Below are 9,135 nucleotides of genomic sequence, written 5' to 3'. Positions count from 1 at the left end.
AGAGATCAAGTCCAACCTCTCTGCTAAAGCAAGTATTCTACAATAGACTGCACAGGCAGATACCCAGACTGGTCTTGAATATCTCCATATAAGGAGATTCACAAACTCTGGGCAGCCAGTTCCAGTCCTCTGTCACTCTTACTATAAAGAAGTCCTTCCTCATGTTTGCATAGAACTTCCTATGTGCAAGTTTTAGGCCATTCCTCCTTGTCCTATCACTACACACTGAGAAGAGCCTGGCATCATCCATTTGTATCCCACATCACTTTTTGGATATTTATAAGCATTAATCAGATCCCCCTCAGTCTTCTTTTCTCCAGGCTGAACAGACCCAGGTTACTCAACCCTTCCTCTTACAGGAAATGTTCCAGGTCCTTACTAATCTTTGTAGCCCTTTACTGGACACCTTCATAGAATCACAGAATCATAGAATGGCCTGGGTTGAAAAGGGCCATGATGATCATCTGGTTTCAACCCCCTGCTATTTGCAAGTTGCCACCCACCAGACCAGGCTGCCCAGAGCCACATCCAGCCTGGCCTTGAATGCCTCCAGGGATGGGGCATCCACAACCTCCTTGGGCAACCTGTTCCAGTGCTTCACCACCCTCTGGGTGAAAAACTTCCTCCTAATATCCAACCTAAACCTCTCCTGTCTCAGTTTAAAACCATTCCCCCTTGTCCTATCACTATCGCCTTCTAGGAGATCCTTGTCGTTTTTGAACTGGGGATCCCGGTCCTGAACATAGTACACTAAATATGACCTCAGCAGGGCAGACCAGAGGAAGAGGATCACCTCCCTCCACCTGCTAGCCGCTCTCTTTTTAATGCACCCCAGGATGTCATTGGCTTTCTCGACCTCAGGGGCACACTGTTGACTGTTGGATCCCCAGGTCCTCCTCCACAGAGCTACTTTCCAGCAGGTCATCCCCTAACCTGTGCTGATGAACAGAGTTTTTCCTCCCCAAGTGCAAGACTTATTTGCTCTTTTTAAATCTCATCAGGTTCTTCCCTGACCAGCTCTCCAGTCTGTCCAGGTCTTGTTGCATGGCAGCACAGACTTCCAGTGTGTCAGCCAGCTTTGTATCATCATCAAACTTTCTAAGGGTGGACTCTATCCCTTCATCCAGGTCACTTGAACAAGAGTGGACACAGCACTGACACTTGGGGAACACTGCTAGTTACAGGCCTCCAACCAGACTCTATGTTGCTAATGACAGCCCTCTGAACTCTATCAATCAGCTGGTTCACAATCCATTTCACCATCCACTCATCTATCCCACCATTTTCTAAGTTTAATAACAATGATGTTGTGGGAGACGGTGTCAAATGCCTTGCTGATGTCAAGGTACACAACATCCATTGCTCTCCTCTACCCAGCCAGTGATGACATATTAGAAAGCTATCAGCTTGGCTGATCACGATTTCCCTTTGCTGAACCCATGGTGAATATTCCCAGTTTTCTCTTCCAATTGCTTGGAGATGGCATCCAGAACAAGTTGTGATGCACTCTCAACACATGCACACTACAAAGACTGTGTGTACTTGATGTTATTTGGATCTTGGAATAACATATTATTGTCCAAGTTACTATCATTTATTATCTCTACCACACTAATTCCCTTAGGTACTGGACACCTTTCTCCATGGTGGTCCATTTTCCTGGGTTAAATATCAATACTTCCTTGAAGCATATCTTTCCTTCATGGCTGATGAGAGTTGCACCAGAGGGTGAAGGTCTATGTCCCTTTTCCTATTATTTTGTCAATGCCAGCTGTCTTAAAAAGAGATCCAGCCATTTGGTTTCATTGCCCACTAAATCCAGACTACTGTCTCCATTATCTCAACACTGGAGCAGCCAGGTGGCAGTGTGCTCACCATAACTATGGCTGAAATCTCTTTCCATATCTCACAGTTTCATCTAACATTAGGGGTCAGATGGTTCTCTTTTAGAAGTTCTGTCTTTCTCCTCCTCCTATTTTTGTGATAGGCCTGCTTCATTTGCTTCATTTTCATTTTCCCTCTTAGTAAGAGTTTCTTTCCTTACTAAACAATCTGATTTTTGTTGCCATTTTTCCCTGTTGCTTATAGGGGCAACTGACACTGGCATTGACTGGTTCTCTGGCTCAGCCTCAGGGCCAATTACAGAGGTTGGTTCAGTCACAGGGCTGGCACCGGGGTTAAGTCAGATCCAGAGCCATTTCCTTTTGAGGGTGCTGAGTAATGCTGAATAGTGTTTAATTGGTTCAAACCAGGCACCAACACAGTGCCGTCACTCTTTGACATTACCAGGATCAGGGCATAACTTTTAAAAACATTCTGTTAGCTGTTTAGGATTCTGCACTTGTTCAGGGGTGAGTTGCAGATCATCAGAAGTGATCATCTGCCCATATCTTCCCACACATCTTACCACCCACTGTCATCTTGCCCCAGGGCAGATTTCTGGGGGGTATTTTTGAATAATTTCTTAACCATAAATTAAACAGTATACACATACAGAAGACATAGCAGTAAGATCGTGCCTATTTGAACTCTCCAGGTATATTCAAAATTTTCAACAACTGCTTTAGCTTGCCTGGAGTAGAGAGTGTACTTGATAAGAATTTCTGCTAAGGTTCTTGTAGTCAGAGAATGGTGGCAATAGTGAATACAACCCATGATTTGTATAATGTGAGAACATGCTATATTCAATCTGGCAAAACCATAAAGAAGCCTAAGTCAGCTCTCAGAGGTAATAAGCAACATGGTCAGAGTTAAGAACAACCCTGAAAGCAAATAAAACAACAGTGAATGAAAAGATCACCATTGTGTCCAGCATCTGTTACGCTACTCTACCACTTATAACAATATTGTTGTAATGTGATCTGGTCAGATCTGTTGTTATCTCAACTCTCTGAGCCCCACAGGGAGTGGGCAGCAGAGTGAGGGAGGTGATTCTGCACTCCCAGTAGAGTGCAGAACAAAACAGTCCAGGCCGCCATTAAATGCAGTTTCCCTTTTAGGGAGAATTTCTAAGAGAGTTGAATGGAAGGAAAAAGGCAAGCTGCACCTCTGCAGCTTGCATTTCCACCTCTATTCAGTGGAAATGTGTAAAACGTCCTAATGGATTTTTTACCACCTACGAAACTAGCCACAGAGATCTGAAATTTGTAAAAGATCTAATCTATCCTGAAGGATGAAGCATATCCATCTGCACAACTCTCAGGTGAGAGGGAACAGAGGCTGCACTACCGGCTGTGCTTGGCTCTCTGCCTTTGTGAAGAGTCTTCTGGAGGGATGGATTGTTAACAGCCTGCTTAGACAGGTCATGCTTTCCATAAGTATCCACGTCTCTTAAAACACTGGCTGGAGGTGGACAAAATCACTGAATATCCTGAGTTAGACGGGGTCCATAAAGCTCTTGAGTCCATCTCCTGCCTCCACACAGCACTGCCCCAAAATCAAATCATAATCTGAGAGTGTTTTCCAAATGCTTATCAAACTCTGCCAGGCTTGATGCTGTGACCATCTCCCTGTGCTGCCTCTCTCTGAGTCACCCTCTCTGTGGAGAACTTTTTAATTACACACCATTCCCACAAGCCATAGTGCTTGTTCCCTAACTGAAAAGATCAGAGCCTCCCCCGCCACTCCCCTCATAAGGAAGCTGTAGGCCACATGTAGATCTCCCTCCATGTATCAAAATGTGAAAGAAAGCTACTGTGACGTGTCAACACAAGAAATATTCTCATCCCAGTAAGATTCAGAGGGTCTACTGCATCATCCGGGGCTGAAACTGTACAAACGAGGCAAGATTTATCAGCAGCTGGAGGCCTAACACCCGCAGTGCCCTGTGGTCCTGCCCACACAGGTGCAGAAGGAGCATGTAGGCAGGTAAGAAGATTGATGGCTTCCTGGGGACCAAATCCACCAGACAGTTGCTGGCAGGACAGAGTAAAGCCCTGCAATTGCAAACACAGTGCCTGCAGCCCCCGTCAGAGGGGGCAAGACCCTGCTGTGGTTGCTGCTGCAGTGCCCACCAGGAAGGGGGAGGGAGCAGCAATACCTGCCCTTCTCCAGAGGCAGAGACAATTCCTGGGTCCTGCTAGGGTTGACCCACTGGGGCCCTGCTCATACAAAGTGTAAATTGAGTGGTGAAAAAGCCACTGAAGACAAGGTGCAGGTCTGGCTCCTGCCTCAGCCCTCTCCGCACAGATTCCTGCCCTGCACAGCTTTCTGGGAAAGGGGCTGAGGGTGGAAGCTGGCACCCCGTTAGATGTGTTCTCAATGTGTAACAGTAATTTGATTTTGTTTCTAACCAGAGACAACCGGTTAATGTGTTCCAAAACCACTCCATGGTACAACCAAACTGTATGACAATAACTGATAACGAAGGCATGCCCAAAGACTATGCCTACAGTTAATGCTGACTGTACTGTGATAGCGTGTGCAGACCTCATGTGAGGCAGGGGCTGGGTGACAGCATCCCCCAGAGATGTTGTCCCTGGCCCAAAAGAGAAGTTCCAGGCTGCAGATCTCTGTGCAGACAAGACTGCAGGCACAGAAGTACACTCTTGCTGCAGTGTTCTTAAAATCCTCTCCTTCATAAGGGCGAAGTCTTCTCTCTAATTCCATGGAGACAAGCTAGCCACAACTGCAAGAGGAGATAACTTTGGAAGGCCAAGAAGCAGAGACAGTGGCATTGTTTGTGTGAGCTGAGCTTCATGCCATGTCTGTGCGGATCACCTCTCCAAGCAGGAGTGAGGACGCACAAATGAGATCTGAGATAAGGTGAGAATTAACAGAGGTTGAGATGTCTGAGATATGGGGTGGAAAACTGTGGCTACATGTGAAAGGAAAGGATATTAAAAAGTGATGAGGACATTTGGGAATACAAATTGATGCCAGCTTCAGGGGCAGAAAAATAAGGAAAACAGATGTTGAGTTTGGGAAAGTATAATAGGTAAGAGTGACAGAAGGTAAGGAACAGGAGACAAAGGTAAGCAATAGTGACAAGAAGATTTGGAGTATTTTTTGTAAGATAGACTTGATAGACTTGAGGCTACTTTTAAATGTGTAAAGTTGGTACAATTATGATTATATGAGCAATTACAACCATAATTATTACATCATTATGCACATGGCAGAACATAAGAAAGATCCTATCTTTGTTTTTCTTTCTAAGCAATGGTTAAGGTCATTGTAAGCATCTTGGGTGAATGAAAATGTCTAAGGATCAAAAAACTAGCAGTTGAGGATTTGGTGTTTCTGAGGAAAGAAAATTCAGTAGACAGTCAGTACAATTTTGGGAAAAGATATATGTTTATGTCAGTTCAAAACTATTTTTGCAGTTACTAAATTAAAAAATATAGTGAATTGGTGTTGCTACAAAACAATTTGTTTTCTGTCTGCTATCTCTGGTGGAATCAGCATTCGTATGGCAAAGGCATAGAGGACACCTCCCCCTATTAACTGCTCAACCTGCAGGTGCCACCAGGTTGCATTTGACAAGTACTGTACTCAGCACTGGTGAGGCCGCACCTCGAGTACTGTGTCCAGTTTTGGGCCCCTCACTGCAAGAAAGACTTTGAGGCCTGGAACGTGTTCAAAGGAGGGCAACAAAGCTGGTGAGGGGTCTGGAACACAGGCCATATGAGGAGAGGCTGAAGGAGCTGGGAATGTTCAGCCTGGAGAAGAGGAGGCTCAGGGGAGACCTCATTGCTCTCTATAACTTCCTGAAGGGAGGTTGTAGTGAGCTGGGGGTCGGCCTCTTCTCTCGTGTCATTAGTGATAGGACCAGAGGGAATGGTTTCAAGCTACGGCAGGGGAGATTCAAGCTGGACATTAGGAAGTATTTCTTTTCCGAAAGGATGGTCAGGCACTGGAATGGGCTGCCCAGGGAGGTGGTGGAGTCACCGACCCTGGGGGTGTTCAAGGAAAGACTGGATGTTGTGTTGAGGGACATGGTTTAGTGGGAGCTATTGGTAATAGGTGAACGGTTGGACTGGATGATCTTTTAGGTCTTTTCCAACCTTGGTGATTCTATGATTCTATGATTGTAAGTAGAAGTCCATAAATATTATGTCTTAAATATTTGTTTAGGTCTTGAGAATCTGGAACTGTTCCTCATTAATTTCAGGAAAATACTCTCACTAATTCATCTAAATGAAACTATATTTTATATCCGATGTATTTGTAGTTCAATGCCATACCTTCAATATTAGAATCAGCTTTTATAAACATCCTGTAGAGTCAGGCTGCCAATTGGCTGATAAGTAATGTAGAGGTCACTGATCTTTTAAAAAATAAACATTGGCCCATAAATACCATATATGAACAATTCTGAGAGAAAGTTTGACACAGATTCAGTTGGTGTATGGACTCCAGTAGAGCTACATGGATTGCAAAGGCTCTCAGGGGTATAACAATCTGGAGGTCAACAATGTTACTAACTGTTTTATTAATGGAATTGGGATTAACTGAAAATATTCCTGTTCTAAAGAAAGAAGCTTCTATTGAGTGAAGACTGACAAACCAAATTAATCAGATCCATTCACAAGTCTTTTTGAACTCTGGATGCAATTACTAGTTGTGAAAGATCATTCATTTGTCATGAAGGAGAGAAAAAGAAGTCAGTTAAAACATTTTATTCTACTTAGTGGATATATCTTTGGAAGACAAGACAGTACTGCTGGGAACATATGATTCGACATACAGAAAGAGTTCAGGCTGGAGGTATTAGTAGGTAAAATCTAAGGACAGCAAATGTGCAAGATAGAGCACGGCGCAGAGCAGCAACACCCTAATTCTTTGCCAGCTTTGCCTAGCAGCCCCTAGGGGTCACCCTGCTCCAGGAAGATGCAGCTCAGCTGGAAAAGTCCCCGAGGGAGCAGCAGAGCATTAGCGACTTGACAGCGTGAATGAGTAAGTCAAAGGTTACATCTGTGCACTTGGTAAAGCAGTGATTCAGTGAGATGGTCTTTACAGCTTAAAATGAATAGGAAATAATCACACAATGTTCAGGCAAATCACAGTTTAGTTGTACTTTCCATGACTGAGAGTCACACATCACGGTTACATTCATCTCATGACACCTCACCAATTTTGTGACAGATGAAGGGTCAGCTAAGGAACATGCCACCTAACATCTTCTCTGGAGTCATCTGAGTCCAAATGTTAGTATCATATTGTATCATATTAGTAACTCTATTTTCCCTTCCATCTGTCTGCCTGCCCTTATCTGACTTTTGGCCACCTGTTGTTCCTCTGCTTTCTGCACCTTGCCCAGAGGCTTCCAGGCTTTTTCACTATACTCACCTGTTCTGTAACTAGAGTCACTCAGCTGCTTGAGTGTGTGAAGGAAAGGGTATTCTGAATGTCACCATCTTCATCTAAGAGTCACTTAATACTGTCTGAACTGTAAATCCTGATGGTACAGTACCGCCTATGTTTAATCACAGTTTGCACATTTATATACCTTTATAGTTTCAGGTGGCTGCTTCAGGACCTTTCCAAGGAACTAATTTGCTTTTAGTTTATGTGAGAAACAGAGTTATTACTGGAAAGAGAAGACTGGGTGTATACAACTTCCCTGTGTGAGTACGTGGAATATTTGCTTTCCTTTTTATGCAGTAATATTAAATTGAAAACCAACAAGGTATTGCAGGTACTAGTTCTTGAAGGCAAGAGCAGGATTAGGAAAGAGGATGGTCATCTCTGCTGCTGCCTTGTCAGAACTGTGTCATCATCAATAATATCCTCATGAAACTTATGTTGAGCCCAAGAAACTGCAGTTTTCATTGACATGCGTAGACAGATTGTTAGTCCCAACTGTCTTATTACTGGAGAATTAGACCACAGCTCATATTAATAATGCCCATTATTGTTTTTTTTCTCAAGAAATCAATACAAAATCTTTTATTTCTTCCCACCCTTCTGCCTCAACACATGATTTTTTTATCATGAACTTTCAAACAGATTCTTAGTGGACACCTTTAGAAGGCGTGGCAACATGTGAAGCTCCACATTTAACAGACATGTTCTGTAGCAAATACAGAAAATGTTCCATGCAATTAATTTCATCTGATCCAGTACTTATAAAATCTAATAAAGAAAGTGTGTCCTTACCATTTCCAGGTCCTGTTCACAGCAACATGTTAGTCAAAGTGTAGCAATGAGATTTGCTCTGAAGGATTAGTGTTCTGGCATTTCTGCTTATCATCTGCCAGCATTCCTGGGAGCTCTCCTTTTACCCAGGGAACAGCAGAATGAGGCTACGTTTCCTACATCATGTCACATACAGTGACAGTTTACAGGCCAGATTGATGTTCCTAAGCATGCCCTTCTAATTCTGATAGCATGGCTGGCAACAGTGTTTACAAGATACACACTACAGAAAAAGAACAATTTTTTTTTTTTACTGAGTGTACCAATTAGCTCTAGAAAATGCATATTTTGTCCCAGTTTGTTGTTTTTGTTGGTTTTAAAAGGAATGACAGTAGGCTGCATTTTGTGGACAAACTTCCAGGACCTGGAAGTACTGGTACTCTGCAGTCAGCTGACTGATCTCTGGAATGTAGTTCTGTTCTTTATCCATAAGTTGTGTTAAACTCACAGTCCTGTGTCACTGACAAATATAGGCTAATTTTCTGCAAATTCTTTTTTTTAGTGTAATTTGTCAGTGGTCTTAAAGCCAGCATAGAGAAGTATTCACTTCGGCTTAGTTTGACAAGCCTATTTTATAAATGGGATGTTGACTGGATAGAGTCAGTTTGTCAAACTTTCTACAACTTGCTCAAATCCTTAGCATTCCATATTTTTAAGGGAAAATAATTAGTGAGGAAGCATGAAATAAGTAGACCCAATCTCTAGTTTCCATGTTCTCTACAGAGCTACTCTCAAAATCAACTGAACTGGGAACACTAAAATGTCTCAGATGAGAATGTAATGAACTTTCTTGTCACTTAAACCTGTAATAAAAAAATAGCACATTTTAATTATCTGAAAAAAAAAACAAACAAACTATGGACTTTCTTCCCCTTTCGTTCTTCCTCAAATTATAAGTTTTTGATGTTCCCTTTTTAACTGACTCAACCAGATCTAGTGATGTATGCAGCTTTCTTACTGCCTACTTTACTTACCCCTGCCACAGTTAACTGCTAT

General features: G+C 42.9%; 1 long non-coding RNA gene across 1 annotated transcript in view; it reads right to left on the bottom strand.

Moving 5' to 3' along the window:
* LOC104913734 (uncharacterized) overlaps positions 1 to 8,177 on the bottom strand; it is a 49,674-nt gene extending 41,497 nt beyond the window's left edge. Inside the window, exon 1 of the long non-coding RNA XR_014887481.1 lies at positions 8,101 to 8,177. This is a non-coding gene — a long non-coding RNA (uncharacterized LOC104913734). The remainder of the gene's footprint in view (positions 1 to 8,100) is intronic.
* Positions 8,178 to 9,135: the final 958 nt, after the last annotated feature.

The sequence above is a fragment of the Meleagris gallopavo genome, chromosome 20 (genome assembly GCF_905368555.1).
Source record: "Meleagris gallopavo chromosome 20, MGAL_WU_HG_1.1, whole genome shotgun sequence".
Classification (NCBI taxonomy): Eukaryota; Metazoa; Chordata; class Aves; order Galliformes; family Phasianidae; genus Meleagris; species Meleagris gallopavo.
The sequence above is the reverse complement of the archived record's forward strand: the minus strand, read 5'-3'. Positions and strand labels throughout refer to the sequence as shown.